This window comes from Pleurodeles waltl, chromosome 8 (genome assembly GCF_031143425.1).
Source record: "Pleurodeles waltl isolate 20211129_DDA chromosome 8, aPleWal1.hap1.20221129, whole genome shotgun sequence".
Classification (NCBI taxonomy): Eukaryota; Metazoa; Chordata; class Amphibia; order Caudata; family Salamandridae; genus Pleurodeles; species Pleurodeles waltl.
Genome location: NC_090447.1, coordinates 796,309,554 through 796,332,184, shown reverse-complemented (window position 1 = coordinate 796,332,184; position 22,631 = coordinate 796,309,554).

Sequence of the window (22,631 nt, the reverse complement as noted above, 5' to 3'; positions counted from 1 at the left end):
GAATCCCCCTCTGGTGAACACCCCAATAGGGCCCTAACCACTGTGGGAGCAGTGACTGTCCTGAGGGGTATTGCCTCAGGGTACATGGTGGCATGGTCCACAACCACCAAAATGTACCTGTTGCCTGAGGCAGTTGGTGGGTCTAGGGGACCAACAATGTCAATCCCCATCCTCTCAAAGGGAGTCCCAACCACTGGCAGTGGTATCAAGGGAGCCTTTGGCTTGCCCCCTGCCTTGCCACCGGTCTGACAGGTGACACAGGAGCTGCAAAACTCTCTGACCTTTTCTGACACTTGGGACCAATAATAATGGTTGACTAGCGTGTTCCAGTTCTTGATCTGTCCTAAATGTCCAGCGAAGGAAATATCATGGCTTAAAGTCAGGAGGGATTATCGCTACTTCTAGGGGACCACCACTCTCATGATTGCCCCCTGGCCTGGGGTCCCTTGCCTCGGTGTAGAGAACTCCATCCTCCCAATAAACTTGTAGGTTCCACTGGTATCCTCTTTTTCCTGCCTGGCACCAGTCTGCCTCATATCCCCAAGAATGGGCCACTCTCTTTGTCCCTGGTACAATTCTTCTTTGGTGGGTGGGCCTAAAGTCAATGGGACCCCACCCGCCCCTTGCAGTTCTGCCAAGTCAGGCAGAGCTTGCAGGGGAAGGGGCTCTCCCTCAGAGGTCAGATCCTCCCCCTCAGGTTTGGATTCCTCCTGATTCTTTGTACTTGTTGGGGCTGGCAAGCCAGACACAGTGCCCTTTCTCTTTTACTTGGAGGCTTGGCCCATTGTTCCAGGGTCCAAGTGTCCAGCACTTCCCTGTTGTGCTGTCTGTGACCTGGTCACAGTACATACCCATTCAGGGAGAATCATCATCTGGGCATGGACCCTTCTTTCCACGTCTGATCATTCAGATGCTTCCAGATCATTTACCAGTAGACACTCTACTGGGAGGGCAGGAGCTACAGCTATTTTCTTAGGGCCAGTTACACCTCCCCATTCCAGGCTCACCAGGGCCATGGGATGAAGTTTAGTTCTGCTATCTGTATATGTTACTTGGAGGAAGACACCAGGTAAGACATGTTTTGGAGAAACCAGCATCTCTGTGACCATTGTCACACTGGCTCCTGTATCTCTCAGAGCTTCCTCCTCAGTCCCATTGACTTTAGGCCTCTGCCTATTGTAGGAAAGTACCATCTTGCCTGGCATGTTACCCCCATTTTTACTGTATGTATGTTTGTTTTTGCCTATGTGTCACTGGGATCCTGCTAGTCATGACCCCAGTGCTCATAAAGTATGCCCTGTATGTGTTCCCTGTGTGGTGCCTAACTGTATTGCTGCGGCTCTGCTAACCAGAACCTCAGTGTTTATGCTCTCTCTGCTTTTAAAACTGTAACTGCAGGCTAGTGACTAATTTTACCAATTCTGATAGGCCCACTGGAACACCCTTATAATTCCCTAGTATATGGTACCTAGGTACCCCGGGTATTGGGGTTCCAGGAGATCCCTATGGGCTGCAGCATTTCTTTTGCCACCCATTGGGAGCTGAGACAAATCTTACACAGGACTGCCACTGCATCCTGCGTGAAATAACGCCCACGTTATTTCACCGCAATTTTACACTGCACTCAAGTAACTTATAAGTCACCTATATGTCTAACCCTCACTTGGTGAAGGTTAGGTGCAAAGGTACTTAGTGTGTGGGCACCCTGGCACTAGCCAAGGTGCCCCCACATTGTTCAGGGCAAATTCCCCAGACTTTGTGAGTGCAGGACACCATTACACGCATGCACTACCTATAGGTCAATACCTATATGTGGCGTCACAATGGTAACTCCGAACATGGCCATGTAACATATCTAGGTTCATGGGATTGTCACACCAATACCATTGTGGTATTGGGGCGACAATTCCATGCATCCCCGGGTCTCCAGCATAGAGCCCGGGTACTGCCAAACTAACTTTCTGGGGTCTCCTCTGCAGCTACCGCTGCTGCCAACCCCTCAGACAGGTTTCTGCCCCCCTGGGGCCTGGGCAGCTTAGTCCCAGGAAGGCAGAACAAAGGATTTCCTCTGAGAGAGGGTGAGACACCCTCTCCCTTTGGAAATAGGTGTGAAGGGCCTGGGAGGAGTAACCTCTCCTGGCCTCTGGAAATGCTTTGAAGGGCACAGATGGTGCCCTCCTTGCATAAGCCAGTCTACACCAGTTCAGGGATCCACCCAGCCCTGCTCTGGTGTGAAACTGGACAAAGGAAAGGGGAGTGACCACTCTCCTGACCAGCACCTCCCAAGGGGAGATGCCCAGAGCTCCTCCAGTGTGTCCCAGACCTCTGCCATCTTGGATGCAGAGGTGTGAGGGCACAATGGACACCTCTGAGTGGCCAGTGCCAGCAGGTGACTCCAGAGACCCCTCCTGATAGGTGCTTACCTTTCTCTGTAGCCAATCCTCCTCTGAGGGCTATTTAGAATCTCTCCTGTGGGTATCTCACCAGATAACTAATGCAGGAGCTCACCAGAGTTCCTCTGCACTTCCCTCTTCGACTTCTGGCAAGGATCGACCGATGACTGCTCCAGGACGCCTGCAAAACTACAACAAAGTAGCAAGAAGACTACCAGAAACGTTGTAGCGCCTCATCCTGCTGGTTTTCTCGACTGTTTCCTGGTGGTGTATGCTCTGAGGGCTGTCTGCCTTCACCCTGCACTGGAAGCCAAGAAGAAATCTCCCGTGGGTCAATGGAATCTTCCCCCTGCCAACACAGGCACCAAACTTCTGAAATACCCTTCCTCTGGGTCCCCTCTCATCCTGACGAGCTTGGTCCCTGGAACACAGGAGCTGGGTCCAAGTGTCTCCGACAGTCCAGTGGCCCCTCTGTCCAAATTTGGTGGAGGTAAGTCCTTGCCTCCCACGCCAGACAGTAATCCTGTGTACTGTGTGAACTGCAGCTGCTCGGGCTTCTGTGCACTTTTGCAAGACTTCCTTTGTGCACAGCCTAGCCCAAGTCCCCAGCACTCCGTCCTGCATTGCCCAACTCGCTGAGTTGGATTCTGACGTCGTGGGACCCTCTTTTGTTGTTCTGAGGGAACTGTCATCCTCAGATCTTCTAAGTGCCTGTTCAGGTACTTCTGCGGGTGCTGCCTGCTTCTGCATGGGCTCTCTGTGTTGCTGAGCGCCCCCTCTGTCTCCTCCTCCAAGGGGAGACCTCCTGGTTTTTCCTGGGCCCTGGCAGCACCCAAAATCCTCAACTGTGACTCTTGCAGCTATCAAGGCTTGTGTCTGGTCTTTCTGCGTGGAAACAACTCTGCATCCTTCAGCATGCCGTGGACATCTTCTGATCAAAGAAGAAATTCCTGGCACCTTCCGTTGTTGCAGAATCTTCAGCTTCTTCCACCCTGAGGCAGCCCTTTTGCATCTTCATCCGGGGTTTAGTGGGCTCCTACCCCCCCCTGGACACTTGCGTAACTCTTGGACTTGGTCCCCTTCCTTTAAAGGTCCTCAGGTCCAGGAATCTGTCATCAGTGCTTTGTAGTCAGTTATTATCCTTGCAAAATCCCCCATCTTGACTTTTCTGTCTTTCTGGGGTAGTAGGGTAACTTTACTCCTACTTTTCAGGGTCTTTTGGTGGGGTATCTTGGACACCCTTAGTGTGTTATTACACTCCCAGCGACCCTCTACACTTTTGGAGTATATGGTTTGTGTTGCCCCTCGGCCTATTTCTCCCTATTGCATTCTATTGTGTTCTACAGTGCTTGCGCTACTTTTCTAACTGTTTACTTACCTGATTTGGTTGTTGTGTGTATATTTTGTGTATTTTACTTACATCCTAAGGGAGTATATACTCTGAGATACTTTTGGCATATTGTCACTACAATAAAGTACCTTTATTTTTAGTAACTCTGAGTATTGTGTTTTCTCATGATATAGTGCTAAGTGATATAAGTGGTATGGTAGGAGCTTTGCATGTCTCCTAGTTCAGCCTAAGCTGCTCTGCTATAGCTACCTCTATCAGCCTAAGCTGCTAGAACACCTGTAATCTACTAATAAGGGATAACTGGACCTGGCACAAGGTATAAGTAACACAAGGTACCCACTATAAGCCAGGCCAGCCTCCTACATTGGTGGTGCAGCGGTGGGATAAGTACTTGTAACTGCTTTACCACTTTGTCATCAGTGCTTTTCATGAGAAAAACATATACCAAATACTTCAAGATATACAAACCGAACTCAACAGTTTAACTTTCCTTTTTTTTAACTTTCTTAAAAGTTTTCAAAATGTTTGAAAACTTTTTTTTCTCTGTCCCTTCAAAAGTTCCAAAACCTTTTTCTCTCTCTGTCCTAAACCTTTTCTATCTGTCTGCAGTAGAACTTACTCCCAAAGTCAAGCAACCTATGAGAGTTTAAACTTTTAATGTTTGAGGGGTCTCTGCATACTGTAGAAAGAGGATTAAGCATTGGCAAGAATCATACCAAAGACTTTCTCTTTAGCCTTCTCCTAAAAAATGACCAGAACCAGGCTGGTCCATCCCAGGAACAGGTGGTAGAAGAGGGGTGTGCCCAGACAGACTCAAAGGAGTCCCCTGAGGAGGCTGGAGAGGGATCTTCTAAAACCTGCCACCTATCAGGCCACCCAGTGACACTGGTAGTGGGAGGGGGTCACACATTAGTAGGGCACCTTTCACTCCTAAAGGCCAGGTTACTAGGGTCTAGCCAGTTAGGGACAGGTCTCTCTCTGCCAATTCCCATATCTCCTCTGTATCTCACAATTCCCAAGCCTCCCACCCTGAGGATGACTTAATGGAAAGGGAACTCAGAAAGGTGAGGTTGGAAGAGGCCAGGCTGAAGCTTAAACAGCAGCAGCTGGCCTTAGACAGGGAATCTCTGGATGTAGAGAGGTAAAGGCAGAGATTGGGGTTAGTTCCCCATGGTGACAGCAGCAGTGTTTTTGATAGCAATCCTGTTAGAGAGCAAGATTCCAGAAACCTGCATAAGATAGTCCCCCCTTACAAGGAGGTGGATGACATTAACAAGTGGTTTTCTGCACTTGAGAGGGCCTGTATGGTACAGTTGGTCCCTCAAAGGCAGTGGGCTGCTATCTTGTGGCTAGCTTTCACTGGTAAGGGTAGGGATAGGTTCCTTACTGTCAGAGAAAGTGATGCTAATAACTACAAAGTTTTGAAGGATGCACTCTTGGATGGATTTGGCTTAACCACTGAACAATACAGGATTAAGTTCAGAGACACCAGAAAAGAGTCTTCTCAAGACTGGACAGACTTTGTAGACTGTTCAGTGAAGGCCTTGGAGGGTTGGTTACATGGCAGTAAGGTGACTGACTATGAAAGCCTGTATAATCTAATTCTGAGAGAACATATTTTGAACAATTGTGTATCTGATTTGTTGCACCAGTACTTGGTAGTGCCAGATCTGACCTCTTCCCAAGAATTGGGAAAGAATGCAGACAAATGGGTCAGAACAAGAGTGAATAGAAAAGTTCATACAGGGGGTGACAAGGATGGCAAGAAGAAGGATGGTAAGTCTTCTGACAAGGGTGGGGACAAAGATAGAACACATTCTGAGTCTTAATCAGGCCCACAAAAATCTTCTGGTGGTGGTGGTTCCAAATCCTCTTCTAACAATCAGAAATGCCTTGGTGTTATTTATGTGAAGTAAGAGGCCATTGGGCAAGTGACTCCACTTGCCCAAAGAAAAACACCAAACCTCCCACCACCACAACCCCAACTGCAACCTCTAGTGCCCCTAGTAATAGCAGTGGTGGTGGGAAGTCTACTACAAATATCCAAGGGTGTAGCTGGGCTCACTATTGGCAGTGTAGTTGGGGTTGGTCTTGTTAGGGAGACCAGAGAGGCTGCTTTAGTCTCTGATGGGGGCATTTACTTTGCCACCTTGGTTGCTTGTCCCCTTAATATGGGTAAGTACAAGCAACTACCCCTAATTAACGGTGTTGAGGTTGAGGCCTACACGGACACAGGATGGTTATAGAGAAACTGGTTCACCCTGATCAACACCTACTTGGTGAGCAGTACCAAGTGACTGATGCTCATAATAACATACTTAGCCACCCCATGGCTGTTGTGAATCTCAACTGGGGGCGGTTGCTGGTCCAAAGAAAGTTGTGGTAGCCACTAAATTACCTGCAGATTGCTTACTAGGCAATGATTTGGAGACATCAGCTTGGGCTGAAGTGGAGTTGGGGGCTCATGCAGCAATGCTGGGCATTCCTGTGCATATTTTTGCTTTAACCAGGGCTCAGGCCAGAAAGCAAAAAGGACAGGGAATCTTGGAACTTGAAACAATGGACCAATTGCTCCCAAAAGCTAGGGGTAGGAAGGGTAAATCCTTGCCCACTATCCCTCCCTCCCTTTTGAGGAAGAGGAATCCTCTCCCTGTGCAGAACCTACACCAGATGAGCTGGCAGCAGATACTGCTGAGCTTTTGGGTGCAGGGGGCCTACTAGGGAAGAGCTGAGTGTGGCACAGCAGACCTGTCCCACACTAGAGGGTTTGAGACAGCAAGCTGTCAAACAGCAGAATGGGGATGTTAGTGATAGCCATAAGGCGTATTGGGAAGACAACCTCCTGTATACTGAGTCAAGGGACCCTAAATCTGGAGCAGCCAGGAGATTGGTCATTCCCTTGCAATACAGAGAGTTTCTTCTTACCTTGGCACATGACATTCCCTTGGCTGGGCATTTGGGCCAAAGTAAAACTTGGGACAGGCTTGTTCCCCTGTTTCACTGGCCTCATATGTCAGAGGACACTAAAGAGTTTTATCACTCTTGTGTGACCTGCCAAGCCAGTGGCAAGACTGGTGGCACTCCAAAGGCCCCTTTAATTCCACTTCCCGTGGTTGGGGTGCCCTTTGAAAGGGTAGGGGTTGACATAGTTGCCCCCCTGGACCCTCCAACAGCTTCAGGCAATAGGTTCATCCTTGTGGTAGTGGACCATGACACTAGGTATCCTGAAACCATCCCCTTAAGGACCACTACAGCTCCTGCAGTGGCAAAGGCCCTCCTGGGAATCTTTTCCATAGTGGGCTTCCCTAAGGAAGTGGTGTCAGACAGAGGTAGTAACTTCATGTCTTCATACCTTAAAGCAATGTGGAAGGAGTTTGGTGTAACTTACACGTTCACTACTCCTTATCATCCACAAACAAATGGTCTGATTGAGAGGTTTAATAAAACTCTCAAAGGTATGATGATGGGACTCCCTGAAAAACTCAGAAGGAGATGGGATGTCCTGTTACCTTGCCTCCTTTTTGCTCACAGGGAGGTACCCCAAAAAGGAGTGGGCTTCAGTCCATTTGAAATCCTCTTTCGGCACCCTGTGAGTGGTCCCCTTGCTCTTGTTGAGGAGGGTTGGGAACAACCTTTAAAAGCTCCTATACAAGACATTGTGGATTACGTACTTGGCCTAACATCAAGAATGGCTGAGTACATGAAAAAGGCCAGTAAAAACCTTCAGGCCAGCCAGGAGCTGCAAAAGCAATGGCATGACCAGAAGGCTGTCCTGACTCAGTACCACCCAGGACAGAAGGTTTGGGCATTGGAGCCTGTGGCCCCAAGAGCACTCCAGGACAAATGGAGTGGACCCCATCTAATTTGTTGAGAAAAAGGGTGACGTTGCCTATCTGGTAGACCTTGGTACTGCCAGGAGTCTCCTTAGGGTGCTCCATGTCAACCGCCTGAAACCCTACTGTGACAGGGCTGATCTCACCCTGCTCATGGCAACTGATGAGGGACAGGAAGAAGAGAGTGACCCTCTCCCTGATCTCTTCTCCACCACTGAAGCAGATGGCTTTGTGGAGGGAGTAGTATTGGCAGATTGTCTTACTGCTGAGCAGAAAGACAACTGTGTAAATCTCTTAAGTCAGTTTTCTGAACTCTTCTCACTGATACCAGGTACCACTACTTGGTGTGAGCATACAATCAATACTGGAGACAGTTTGCCTGTCAAAAGTAAGATTTATATGCAGCCTGACCGTGTCAGAAAATGCTAGACTTAGGAGTGATTGAGCCTTCAGAAAGCCCATGGGCTAGCCCAGTGGTGCTTGTCCCTAAACCTCACAGTAAGGATGGAAAAAGAGAGATGAGGTTTTGTGTTGACTATAGAGGGCTCAACCAAGTAACCAAGACAGATGCTCACCCTATTCCCAGGGCAGATGAGCTGATTGATACACTGGCTTTTGCCAAGTATCTGAGCGTCTTTGACTTAACTGCAGGGTATTGGCAGATTAAGTTGTCAGAAGATGCAAAACCTAAAACTGCATTCTCAACCATTGGAGGGCACTATCAGTTCACTGTGATGCCCTTTGGTCTGAAGAATGCACCTGCCACTTTTCAAAAGTTGGTGAACACAGTCCTGCAAGGGTTGTAAGCTTTTAGTGCAGCATATCTGGATGTTATAGCTGTCTTTAGCTCCACCTGGGATGATCACCTGGTCCACCTATGGAAAGTTTTGGAGGCCGTGCAAAAGGCAGGCCTCACTATCAAGGCCTCATAGTGCCAGATTTATCTGGGCCACTTGGTAGGTGGGAAACAGATTGCACCATTGCAGGGGAAGATCCAGACCATTATGGAATGGGCTCCCCCTGCAACTCAATCCCAGGTGAGAGCCTTTTTAGACCTCACAGGGTACTACAGGAGGTTTATTAAGAATTATGGCTCCATTGCGGTTCTTCTTAATGACCTCACTAGTAAGAAGATTCCTAAGAAGGTATTGTGGATAGCTAGCTGTCAAAACGCTTTTTGATAAGCTCAGAAAGGCCACGTGCTCTACATCTGTCCTAAAAAGCCCTTGCTTCTCCAAAAAGTTCATAGTCCAGACTGATGCTTCTGAATTGGGGGTTGGGGCAGTGCTATCACAGCTTAATACTGAGGGCCAGGATCAACCTGTTGCTTTTATCAGCAGGAGGTTGACCCCTAAAGAAAAGCTTTGGTCTGCCATAGAGAGTGAGGCCTTTGCTGTGGTCTGGGCACTGAAAAAGTTGAGACTATGCCTGTTTGGTACAAACTTTATTGTTCAGACAGACCACAAACCTCTACTTTGGCTAAAATTGATGAAAGGTGAAACCCCTAAATTGCTGAGGTGGTCCATATCCCTACAGGGAATGGACTATACAGTAGAACATAGACCTGGGAGTACCCACTCCAATGCATATGGACTCTCCAGATATTTCCACTTAGACAATGAAGACTCATCTGGGCAAGGTTAGCCTTATTGTCCCTCATTTGGGGGGGGAGGTTGTGTAGGAACATACCATCTTGCCTGGCATATTACCCCCACTTTTACTGTATGTATGTTTGTTTTTGCCTATGTGTCACTGGGATCCTGCTAGCCAGGACCCCAGTGCTCATAAAGTATGCCCTGTATGTGTTCCTTGTGTGGTGCTAACTGTATCACTGAGTCTCTGCTAACCAGAACCTCAGTGTTTATGCTCTCTCTGCTTTTAAAATTGTCACTGCAGGCTACTGACTAATTTTACCAATTCTGATTGACACACTGGAACACCCTTATAATACCCTAGTATATGGTACCTCCTACACTTATACCTCTCCATGCTGGGAGGTAAAGTGGCCATAGTTGCAATGTCCACCCCACCCATGGATACTAAGGTGACCTCTGTGTACCCTGATCCAAGCCCTTTGCCAACTTCCACCCCCATCCCTACACTAGAAATCCCATGGGATTGCCCACCAGTCGGGGGCTTCTTGGATCAGAAGGCATTTCCTCTTTTGTGTCCAGGTTGATGACACTCAAAGCACTTTCCGTCCTTAGCAAGCTCCCGAAACTTTCCTGCCTTAATAGGATCATAATGCTTCCCCTGATACCCTTTCCACTTAGAAGTGGAATGGCTCGGGTTTCCCCAACCCTAAGAGGCTTTTGGGGACTCTTGAGAGGACTCCTTGGGCTTTTTGTCATCTTTCCTTTGGTTCTTCCCCTGGGAAGAACCATATCCTCCCTTTTTCTGATCATCCCTTAGGGGTTTCTGGGTAACCCTGGTTCTTATCCATTCATCTGCTGCCTCCCCCAGCCCTCTGGGGTTGGTCAGCTTAGAGTCAACTAGATACTGGCAGAGCTTTTCTTGGGCACAGTTAGTTAGAAGGTGCTCCCTCATATTCAAATTGTAAAGCCCCTCAAAGGTTCTTACCTTGTTGCCCTGTATCCAGCCCTCTAGTGCCTTAACTGAGATGTGCACAAAATCCACCCATGGCTGGGTGCTTGTCTTTTGGGTGTCCCTAAACTTGAGCCTATACTGTTCTGGAGTCAGACCAAACTTTTCAGATAAGCACCTCTTCATGCTAGTGTATGAATCTTCCTCCTCCCCACTTAAGGTCAGAAGCCTGTCCTTTCCAGAGTTGGGGTCCAATTCCCAAAGAAGTGAACCCCAGAACAGAGGCTTAACTCTCTTCATCTGAAGGGCCCTCTCAAAGGCCCCCAGCCACTTGTTGATGTTATTCCCCCTCTACATAGGCAGGAACCACCCACCCCCATTGGTAATCTGGGGCAAAACCCCCAACCATGGACATCTCAGCTTCTCTGTCGCTGCCACCGTCTCTTTTCTATTCCCTTGCCCACTTTTTCTTTTCTTGGGCCAGCTTCTCTGCCTCCAAAGCTATAAATTCTAGGTAGGCCTCCAGCTCACTATGGGACAGGTTATCTCCTTTTGAAGGGACCCCCTTCCCCAACTAGCTTTGGGTATGACCCTAGCAACTGTGTGCAGTGAGGATCGGTCTTCCTCCTCCTAACCTAGGCTCAGATGCCCTCCCTCCACTGAGTGGTTGGAGCTAGCATCCTCCTCTTCTTCCTCCGCTGGAGCTTCCTCTGGGCCTACTTCTTGGGCCTCAGCCCATGCTGTCAGGGATTTCATCAAAACATGCTTCCTGAGGTTAGTGGCTGCAGGTAACCCCCTCTCAGTGCACAACCCCATAAGCTGGACTACTGTCAGTGTGGGTAGGCTAGTCAGATCAAGCTATATGGTTCCCTAGTTTTGTGTCAACAAAAACTTTTAGCAAAATTTGGAAACAAGAAATTTGAAAAAATCACAAAAATGCAAAAATTGAAATGAATCCAAATTAAAAATGTAAAACACATTTTTCACTAGGACAATTTAAAGCTTTTTAAATTTGCTTTACTTAAAACTGTAACGTGATACTGAACACAAGTACAGTATCCCACCATTGTGCTCCTAAATGTTGGAAAATGGGTTATTGGTAAGGACAGGTAAGTACCTACACTGAGCAATAGGCCACTAACCTCCAGATACAGTTAGGTCTCAATAAATGAAACCTAGCTCAACCCTTGGTAGCTTGGCAACGAACAACAAGGCACAAAACAGTAATTAAATAAAACACAGGAAACAGTTTAAAATTCCAAAACCAATTTATAAAAATAGAAAATATGTTTAGCTTTAAAATGACACCAAAACTAATAAAATTGGATAAAGGGAACGGGTTATATGAATTTTTAAATAATTAAAGCTTTTTAGTGCTTAGAAACAAATATCGCCAATCTGGTCATCTGGTCGCACCTCGACTGGGGCTAAGTCAAAGTTTAACACCGACCGCGATGGAGCCCTGCTCAGCTACAGCCCGCGGGAGGCCTCAGTCAAAACTTTAACTTAGGACTTAGTTGTTTTTCCGGAGATTTTCTTCAGCGGGACCAAGTATCCAGTCCAATCCGACCTCATGGAACTCTTCCTCAGATACGCGTTGCAAGAGCCCTTGTTGGAGACTTTTACCTTCGGACTTAGACTATTTTTCGAGATGAAAATCCCTTGACCGGGGCAAACCTGAATCTTGATCCGACGTCCTTGGAGCCCTTTTCGGATACACTGCCTGGGAGGTCCCCATCAACTTCCTATGTTCGGACTTAGGGCCATATGTATGAAAACTGGAGCTTGCGATTCGCAAATAGCGTTTTTTAAGAAATCGCTATTTCCGAGTCGCAATTGGCAATGTAACAAAATTGCGATTTTTGAATTAGCGATTTCTTAAAAATCGATATTTGTGGTTTGCGAGGCCCATTTACCGAATCGCATTTGCATTCTCGCAATTTGCGATTTGGTAAAAAATCGCAAATTGCAAGAAAGTTAGAGAATGCACACCTGGAGGAGCCTGATGACATCACCAGAAGGAAATGAGTCATCCCAGGCAGTTTCAGGTGCCACACCCAAACCAGCATCCTGAGAGAGAGCAGCCCAGCCACACAGAGCAGCACTCAGCAGGAGCAGAAACACCTGAGCCAGGATGGAGACCCCAGGAACATCACAGGAGAAGCCAGAGAGGATGCGCAAGCTTAAATTTAGTGAACAGGAGCTGGAGGTCCTGACTGAAGAGGTGGAGAGGAGCCATGACCGCCTGTTTGGGAAATCTTCACTCCAGGTTCCTGAGAGCGAAAGAAGAAGCTTCTGGCTGGACATTCAAGGAAAAATCTGCGCCATTGGAGTGGCACAGCGCTCCATAGAGGAGATTAAAAAAAGGTGGTACGACCTGCGCTCCGGTGCAAAGGAGAGGGTGGCAAGGAGACTTGCGGAGGCCAGGGGTACAGGTGGCGGTGACCAACCGAAGCACCAGCCACACCATTGGAGGACCTGGTGGAATCCACACTCCTCCCTGAAGCTGTGACAGGGGTCACAGACATCGACACCTCCGGTACACCGAGTGCCAGCCAAGGTAAGTGCAATGTTGTTTGTGAACCCAATATGTATATGCACACAAACCCCTTAGGAATTAGCATGTAATGTGAAGTAGTGTGTGAAGTAGTCCATTCCACATCTTAGAAGCAGCACAACAATGCATTATGGGAGTTGCAGTCCACAAACTAGTACAGACAGTAGCATAACAATGTAATGAAGCAGAGTGACAACCAAGGTAACACAACACACACACCGTGTAGAGCAGTACCTGTACCTTTATTGCCATTTTCAGACAGATAATGTAACATACAGAACTGACATGCTGCATATTGTTGTTGTAGGTAGGCCAGGCCCAGCAGCTACACACAGTCCATGTGTAGGGGAGACGGACACCCATCATCCCTCTGACACCAACACCAGTGGGTCCCTCCACATCTCCACTGTCTGCCGCAGGCCCAGGGCACTACCACTGCCAGACTTCAGCAGCGACTCGGATGTGCAGCAGGAAGGGCCAAGCACACCGTCTGCACCAGACAGGCGCAGCCAGATTCTGGAGGGCAGGGGTCAGCCAGCACCACGCAGGAGTGCAACAGAGTCCCAGCAGTAACCTCATGTGGCAGGTGAGGGTCCGTCCTTGTTCGGGGGCCTAGAGGCTGCTATGTTGCAGCAGCAGTGCCTGCAAAACAAGCGCATACTTAGTTTGGACCGGAACCTGCGAGTCCACAACAGACACATGATGGGCCTGCATCGGCAACTGGACGCACTGAATAACAACATTACACAGCTGCGTGAGGGACAGGTGCAGGCTTCTGAGGACACTAGGGACCTAACTAGTGCAGTTCGTGAACTCTGCCAGGAGCTGCGTCATGAAAGGATTAGCCGGCGCAGACAGGAACACAGATTCTGGACAATGTTTGGCAGCTACTGCAGGTCCTCCAACAGGATGGCAAACTCAACAGCATTAATCGCCCGTCGCGCAGTCGCGCAGGCTGCACACACCAGCAGGGACGTTGTCCAGGGCCTTGTGCACATCACAAATGTGATTGAACATGTCATGGGACAGAGATCTGCCACTCCCAGTGAGGTAGCCTTGGGGGACACTAAGGACAGTTCAAGCCTCAGTAGTGTTGCCGTACCTGCAGCAGACACCAGACTTCGCAGTGCCAGACGCAGCACTGCCACTGAAGGTGACATTCAAGGTGCCAGTGAGTTAACTGGGCACCCGAGTGATGTGCGTGGGAGGAGAAAGTGACTCTTGCCGCCATTACACTGCTGTTGCCACTATGACGGAATAGTGCGTGACTCAGTTCATTTGTTAATTTGAGTTTCTTACATCACCTGTTTACTTTATTTATCACTCATTCAATACCTGACGTAAGGTAATAAATGTATATCACTACAGGTACAGTTGTCGGTGGATTTGTATCATTCATACTCACGTCTGAAATGGTTGTGTGTGATGTCGGCACGCCTTTGCCTTCCCTCTGCTGCACTGGTCCTGTCTGCAGGCTGTAGAGGTGGTATGGGATCGTCCTCCTCATCTGATTCATTGTCACTGATTTCTATAGGTATACTTCTGGTTGTAGCTATATTGTGCAACATTGCACAAGTAGCCACTATTCTATGTGTGGTTTCTGGACTGTACTGTAGTGCCCCTCCACTTTTGTGGAGGCAACGGAAGCGACTCTTCAGCAGTCCAAATGTGCGCTCCAAAATGTTGCGGGTTGCCCTGTGTGCTGCTTTGTATCTCCGTTCTGCTGGTGTTGTGGGATTGAGGTAGGGCGTCATCATGTAGGTGCGCACTGCGTAGGCACTGTTTCCTGGAAGGGACAGAAGGTGTGATGAGTAACTGAGCCATCTGACATGGGTTCGCCATCTATGCACCAGTGTACAGAGTGACATTAACTAGTAGATATCCTTCACTAAACTCCCCAGCTAGCAGTCTTGTGTGAATGCCGCTGTGGCGAAAGATGTACGAATCATGTGTGCTCACTGGGTACCTGGCCACAAGATCGGTTATGATATAGGAGGCATTGCATATCACCTGTATATTCATGGAATGTTGGTATTTACGGTTTCGGTACACATACTCTGTGGCTGATGGTGGACAGATTGCCACATGTGTGCCATCTATGGCACCTAGGACGTGGGGGAACTGTGCTATCTGGTAAAACTCTATTTTTGTCTGCTGGATTTCCTGTGGGGTGTGGGGAAATCTGATGTACTGTTGGAGTTTGCTTAGCATGGCGTTGATAAATGCATTGAAAAATCTGGAGAGGGTACTCTGTGACACCTCCCCGGCCGCTGCTATGACCCCTTGATAGCTCCTTGAGGCGAGTAGGTGTAGGGAGCATAATGCCTGCACATGGCTGGGTATGCTGTGAGTCCTTAGTGTTCTGCGCTGCAGTATGGGTTGTAGCTCAGCTATCAGATCAAGTATCGAGGCTGAGTTCAACCTATACCTCTCAAATATTCCCTCCTCTGTCAGGTCAAATAGTGTAATGCGCACTCTGAAAATGCGCTCCTGTCTCCTCCTCCCTCTCCTCAAACCTGCCAAGATCCTCATCCTCCTCGCCATGACGTAGAGTGCAGCCATTGTGGAAAAGAGTCTGAGGCATTCTAGGCCTCTTTATATAGGTTGCACCTGGTTACCACTTGGTTTGACTTAGTGGTATTTTGCATGTGCATATGCCATTCTGCGAAAATGTGCAAATTGCGATTTTTTGATGCATCTATTTGAGAATTGGATTTTGCGAATCGCATTTTGCGCCTCGCAATTTCCTACTGGAAATACTGAAACGCAAAATGCGACTCGCAAAACCAGGTCGCACTGCAAATAAACGCAATTTTTGCGATTTCTTTTTTTTGGTCTGCGAATGCCTTTCATGCATCGCAGACCACGTTTTTGCACTCGTGAATGGCCGTTTTTTGGGATTTACACCATTTGCGAGTGCAAAAACTTTTCATACATCTGGTCCTTAGTCACTTTTTCAGATATTTTCTTCTCCGGGACTAACCTGCAAGTCAGGCTGGGTCGCGGTTGAGGCATGCCGGCTAGAGTTGCCGCGGCGGGTCAGTCCCTTTGTGGAGCTTTTTAAAAAAAAAATCCCCAAACTTCTCCAAACATCTGGATCTTCTTCCAGATGTTCTATTAAGGTTCTTTTGAGGTCCACAGCTCACCCCAAGGTCCTAGAAGCTCTGAGATGTTCCTTGAGGGTGCGGACTACAACTCCCAGAATGCACCTGGCACAAATTCTAATGTGGCCACTATAGAGTGGTCAGCTGGTCAGTTTCTTCAGGAGTTGGTGCAGGGGACTCAGTTTCAACTGAAGCCAGGCAAAGTCCTTTTTGTGGTGAACCCAAGCGTGCAGCTGGTGTAGTTCTCCGGAGTGCAGTGTCCAGGTGCAGGTCAGTGGTCCAGCAGGGCAGTCCTTTTTCTCCTGTAGTTCTTACTTGTAGGGATCTGGTAGGGATCTGAGGTGTGGGTGCAGGTCTGTATTGTATCCTTTCTCCTGGGTGAAAAACATGGGTATCCTGGTTCTTCAATCAGGTGTAGGGTCCTTCCCCCTATGATGACCACTTCCTGGGAAGTGTGGCAAAAAACAATCCCAGGGAGCCACATCGATCATGGCTGAAAATGAGTTTTGGAGGTTCCATCTGGCTGAGCCTACCCACTGGTGTGGCTAAAAATCCTAAACACACCCCTCTCCTCTCCCCTCCTAATCTAATCAAGGGTTACTTAATTGTCTGGGTTTGCAGGATGTGAGGGTGGTGCTGGGTTGCTCCAAATGTTCTTCCCTGCCTTTGAAGAATAGTTTGGCAGCCCTCCCCTTCCTGCTTCCCCATCTGCCGAGGGAAGATCTCCTCCCCCAGGCATAGCTCTTTGTGTTGAACCCAGGTCACTTCACACCTCGTCAATGCAGCCTGGCCAGGCTGTCAGAGGCTAGCCAGTCAGAGCAAAGCAGCAAAACACTACAGGTATGAAGTTGGCAACTTTTTAGGTAAACTTTCAAACTCTTAACCTAAATAAATTATATTAAATCCAACAATTGTAAGTTGTGGGATGTCTTATAATAATTAATTTGATACCAAACTTGATTTATCTGTCACTTAAGGGGACATTATAAATTAAAATAAAAGTCTCCCTATTCTAGCCTATGGAGGCCATTCACTACAATGAGGGAAACATGAATTTGGATATTTTACCTTACCAGGGCTTATAACACTATTTTTGTAAGATCCCTGCTTATAGTACATAGCACCCAACCCTAGGGGCACATAGGACACACCTTCGGGGTTACTTATATGTAAAATATGGTAGTTTAAGACTTTGGAAGTACTTTTTTAACTCCAAAGTCGAATTTTCATGTAACTTTAATTTAAAAGCAGCCAGCAAGACACTGGGCACCTCAGCAGTGCACCTATGGGTGTACTACCTATGCCCCGGTCCCTAAACCTCCATGCCCTGCCATAGACTAGGGACTTATAGGTAGGTTGATATTGCCAATTATAAGTAGCCCAATTTGCATATCCATTTTACACAGAGCACTGGTCCTGGGACTGGTAAGCAGTACCCAGGGCACAGGCAAGAGTCAGTAACCACCAGTATCTGTCCAAAATGTTTCGGGGTGGCAAGGGCAAAAAGGAGGACTTTCCTACACATATATAGTTATATATAGATTTGTAATTGATATCCTGGATAAGGTATTTTGTCTGAATAAAATTAACAACTCGATAATAAGGTAGAACACCAAAAGAAACTACAAGAGGCGAAAGATTTTGCTCCAATCCATATTGCATGACAATTATCATTTCAGGAAAAATTAAATGAAAGGAAACAGACTGAAAATCAATTAGAACACAACATGGTGCATCATTTACTTGTAACTCTCTTTTCTTTCTTAAATAGAGAACAAGTGCCCATTGTTAAAATCCTAAAGTAAATTATAATAATCGTTTTGCTTTTATGATAAACAATGCCAAACATTTGTTGTGCCTTAAATGTATTTACATGTTTGAAACCTCGGAAAATGTATTTATCTATTTAGAAACTTTGAAAAGAGCAACATGCAGCCGATTTATTTCAGAGCTGCGAGGATGGTACATATGCAATATATTTGTTACATTAATTTGCAGAAAATACCAAAACAGAGCAAATGTACTGTCTTTCATTATTCCAATGCTGAATTAATGTTTGCAAATCATAAGTGGGAGAAAATTGTGGTTGTTCCCATCAGTCCTTTGTATCAGTCTTGACCCTGTTCCCCATGGGAATAGTCCAACCTGAACTGCCATGTCAGGCCCTCCCTGGACGGAAAACACGCATCCTGGTATCCCCCTTCCTCAGCATGGCTAGCTTGAATCCAGTGGCAACTTTAGCAACACAAAAGGATGATGGGCAGAATGCTGGGAACAGGGTCAAGACTCCATTGCATATGGCTGGGTCCAACCTGAGGTGGCATGGTGAGCAAAAGAATGATAGATTAAACCTAGATTTGTGACTGGGGGTGAGTATCTGAAATGTTTCAGCACTACGTCCATCATTCTTCTGTGTTGCTTAAGTTGCCCTAAGTGGGAAGGGTATACCCAGACATGGGTCCCTTTCTCAGTGTGCCATTGCATTCAAGCTAGCCTGGTTGATGATACCCTGAAACTGGTCCCAGGATGTTTGTTTCTGGTCCAGGGAGGACATAGTCCGGCAGTTTGAGCTGGACTGTTTCCATGGGGAACAGGATCAAGACCGATTTGAGTTTGGCTGAAAAGTGTCAGCTCCCTGTCCTTTACCTTGTTCTGCTGCTACAAGCCAGGAACAGGATCAAGACCGATTTGCGTATGGCTGAAAAGTGTCAGCTCCCTGTCCATTACCTTGTTATGCTGCTACAAGCCAAAACCAGACCATAGCCAATCATACCAACCATTTCTTGAATAGAGATTTAACAGTAACTTTATTAGCTTCAAATCTGACCACCATAGACTCACAAAGACCACCAAAAACACCCCAGTCCTTGCCTAGGTCAACCCTAGACACTACTGACATTCTAAACTGCCTCTCAACTATCCTCTAGTTAGCCCATACATATTGTGTCCCAACTATCCCATGTGGATCAATCACATCTACCCAAAGGGCCTTCAATTTACAAGAATCCCATGAAGCTCAAACAGCCTCTGCCCTAGCCCACCTGTCACCCCAGCTCAAGTCTGCTTATCCATTTACTCTAGAGATCTTGTACATTGTCCCTAGAAAACCCATGATGCCCCTTCACACCCAGTCTGATTTTTAAAGAAGAACCTCAGTGAGTTTCCTACAAATCAAAGACGAGGCTAAATGTAGCCAATGGCCATAATGGGTAAATGACCACCCCTCTGCTAAAAACCTTCAGATACAACCAGTGGACCAACACAAACCATTCCTGGGTTGCCCTAAGAATCAAAATATTAATTACCTGGGCCAGTTAAAAAACTCCCACTGACGCTATGGCTTGCCCATTGATTCCCATCGGTACATCCAGATTCAATCTAGTTAAATCCAAAATCTCTAAACATTCCCCCAAAACATATATCAAACACCAGATACAATATTTTGGTCCACTTTTAAACATAGCCAGTCCCTTGACCCAGCCACCAGTCCAAGGAGGTCCAAAGACTCTTTGATAGTGCACAAGTCGGCCATATGGCCCTCAGTGCCATTCACTGGCCTTGAACTAGCTACAGCAGTTCACTGAGCGGTACTCCAAACTCTTACTGTTTCAGTCAATCAATAATAATAGATCCTCAACTAGCTCCCAATCTTCTTCAAACAACCCATCCTTCCCCGACAGACCCATCCCCAGCATCCAGATGTCAATGTACAGTGCACAGAAACCAGTACTAATCACCTGATTCTACAAAACATCGCAAAGGCTATCTATAAAAATGTCTACATGGGAATGGAGGGTGTGTGGAGAGAAGCATGTCAATGAACACAAGAGCATTGTAAAGGCATGTACATCTCTGGCCCGGAGGTTCATACCGTCATGGTGATATGTGGAGATGTGGCAGGTTGCCAGCGGCCAACCCACCACACTCATAATGTGGCGGTATACACCTCCAGCCTGTTGGTGGTGATACCGCCATATTAACCCTGGCAGTCAAAAAAACGCCAAGGTCTCAATAAGGGCCTCTGTGTTTTCTCAGAAGACGAATTGGAAATCCGAATAGATAGGCCTTCAATGGAGAGAAGGAGATATCCAGCAGTATCTTGCAAGCATATACCTCCAGGGCTATGCCAACCCACACTCAAACAATGACTGCAGTTTGGCGGGAGGCCATGAGGTTTGTGGGATGGGAGGGAACTCTCACAGATTACACTAATTTATGGGACAGTGATGCACTTCTGGAAGTAGGTGCCCACAACCAGCTCAAAGCATGGGACAATACAGGCCTAAGCAAAATAGGGGATCTATGATCAGGTGAGGAGATTATTTTCTGTGATACCTTTCAGCAGGACTACCAGATTCCGTAAAATGAATATTATACAGTATGGTTAAGAATGCACTAGCATCCCTGATTAAAAGGGGCATTATTCTGGCTGAATCCTCCAGCTTGGAGGAAAGGATATTGAGTGAGCCACTACACAAGGAAGTTGCCTCTTTAATGTATAAAAAAAATAAACAACTCACCTGACGATATGCAGACGCTAAAGGAGAGATGGGAGGTAGACATGGGTGGCCTGGAGGAAATGGAATGGAAAGAGGCAGATAAAAGCCCAAAGGAAGGTATCAATACAATGAGGATTGCAATAAATACTGCTGCACTTATTGCATAGATCATACTATTCTGCAAATATGCAATTGAAAATGGGAAGAATGAGCAGTGATGATTGCCTTGGGGACTGCACACAACACTATTGGGAGGGATTAATTAAACATATCGATCAGGTGTTGGATGGCCTGATTGAGGTCGTCACCAAGCGCTGTATATTGAATATTTGGGAGAGGATGGAATTCCAAAATACTTGAAGCCATGGGTGAATCTGGGTTGGGCGGTGGCAACACAAAATATTGCCAGAAATTGGAGGGGAGGAGACCAGACCTCACAAGCTGGCAAGAGGACATGGGTTTGTGCATCCTGGCTGAAAAACAAATATATGGAAGTAGAGGTTGCCTTAAGAAATGGATTAAGATTACGGAGGGGTGGCAAATGTGTACTGGATTGAATGTCTTGCTGTAATGTAAGAGACCGATGGACGAAATGTTTGGGAAATATAAATAAAGCAACCACCTTATAACTGATAGATTTGATGGGTTAAATATCGGATACAGCCAAGGCCAAGACGAAACAACCGTACTGGGAACATCTTGATAAACTGCTGTTTTGTATGTTGATGTAATCATCAATAATAACGTTTCAGAAATAGAAATTACTGCATATTGCAAGCAGCATTCCAGGACCATGATCTTACACATGATGAGTTTCTGAGATATGGTAGATGCTTGACATGTGCATTGATCCTCAAAGGTGGGATTCACATTTTACTCAGCTCTTCGCAAAACCTACTCCAGAACAGATGTTTTTAATATCACATTGCTTCATCCCTTTATAAAAACTTAGATTTACCAACTCATAGTAGCTGATTAAAATCAGCTGATGCTTAGCATTACAACCAGATGATTCAATTTATCCCCAAGACTTCCACAATGGACATGTGAGAGAAATCTCAGTAACTTAATCTATAATCCTTGTACGTCCAAAAGGCTTCAGGAGTACATTGCTGATAATATGCATATTGCCTTCCTTAACATAGTATAGGATTGTATAAGGGCTGTCATTAGAGGTTGCACTCTTTTGTATATTAATTCAAGCGAGAGCAATAATAGATCTAATATTTATGGTTTGAGAGCTTCCCTACAAATATTAGAAACACAATAGGCACTATCATCGAGAAGCCAAAGCGAATAATTCACTTTGGAGTAATTATTTAATCATCTAACCACCATAAATTCTTTTATACAAAAGCAATTATGTGACAAGGTTATCAGCAGAACTAGGCATAATGTGTTAGAAACATCAATATCAAGAAGAACAAATGCAGCACAGTTACAGATCAATAGTTCTATTCAAGAATCTAGCCCTCAATTAATTTCATCCACACGATGGGCCTCACTATGAGTTTGACAGACAGCCTCTGCCTGTGCGGCCTGAACCCCGCTGGCCCTATTAGTAGTTCTCGGCAGGGTCGGCAGGCAGAAACAGCAGGCCCCATCCAGCAGCACCTGTTGCTCATTCCACTGCCTGTAATTCAGACAGTGGAATGAGCAATGGGGTTGTATATGGGGGCCCCTGCATTGCCCATGCCAAGTGCATGAGCAGTGCAGCCACCCACCCCGAGTCCCCCATACCGCCAGCCTTTCCATGGAGGTGTAAACTGCCATGGACAGGCTGGCGGATGGGGACTGGTACTGGCTGATTACAACCGGCGGGACCGCCAGGCTGCAGGCTGGCAGTAGCCTGGCGGTGTCTGTGGTTGGTCAGTGGCGGCTCCGCCACAGTCAAAATGTCAAGTTCGGACCGTCACTTTAGCGGCAGTCCGACCGTGACCGTGACCCTGGCGGTCTAGTGACTGCCAGTGTCATAATGAGTCCCAATGTCTAATTATGGAAACACCTACAACAGAGCAGAATTTAGATAAACCAGTTAAGCCCCTGTCCCTGATTCAATCCCTACATAGTTTTTCAAAATCTTTATAATCCTCTGCCCTCTCTCCTATTATCGATTTTTAACTCATTTGACAACAAAGAGAAAATCCTCTCTACTTGGAGAGAAACTCACATTTCAAAATGAAGATAAGGAATTGTGAATCATATGATCCCATATGCTCATTAAGAGAAAACTCAAAGATAGACACTATCAAACAATCAATATATACTTTAGTTGGTTTAAATTTGCAAATCATAAACGCAAAATACAATACCACCAAGTAGTACACAAACAATATATGACAAGGCAAAA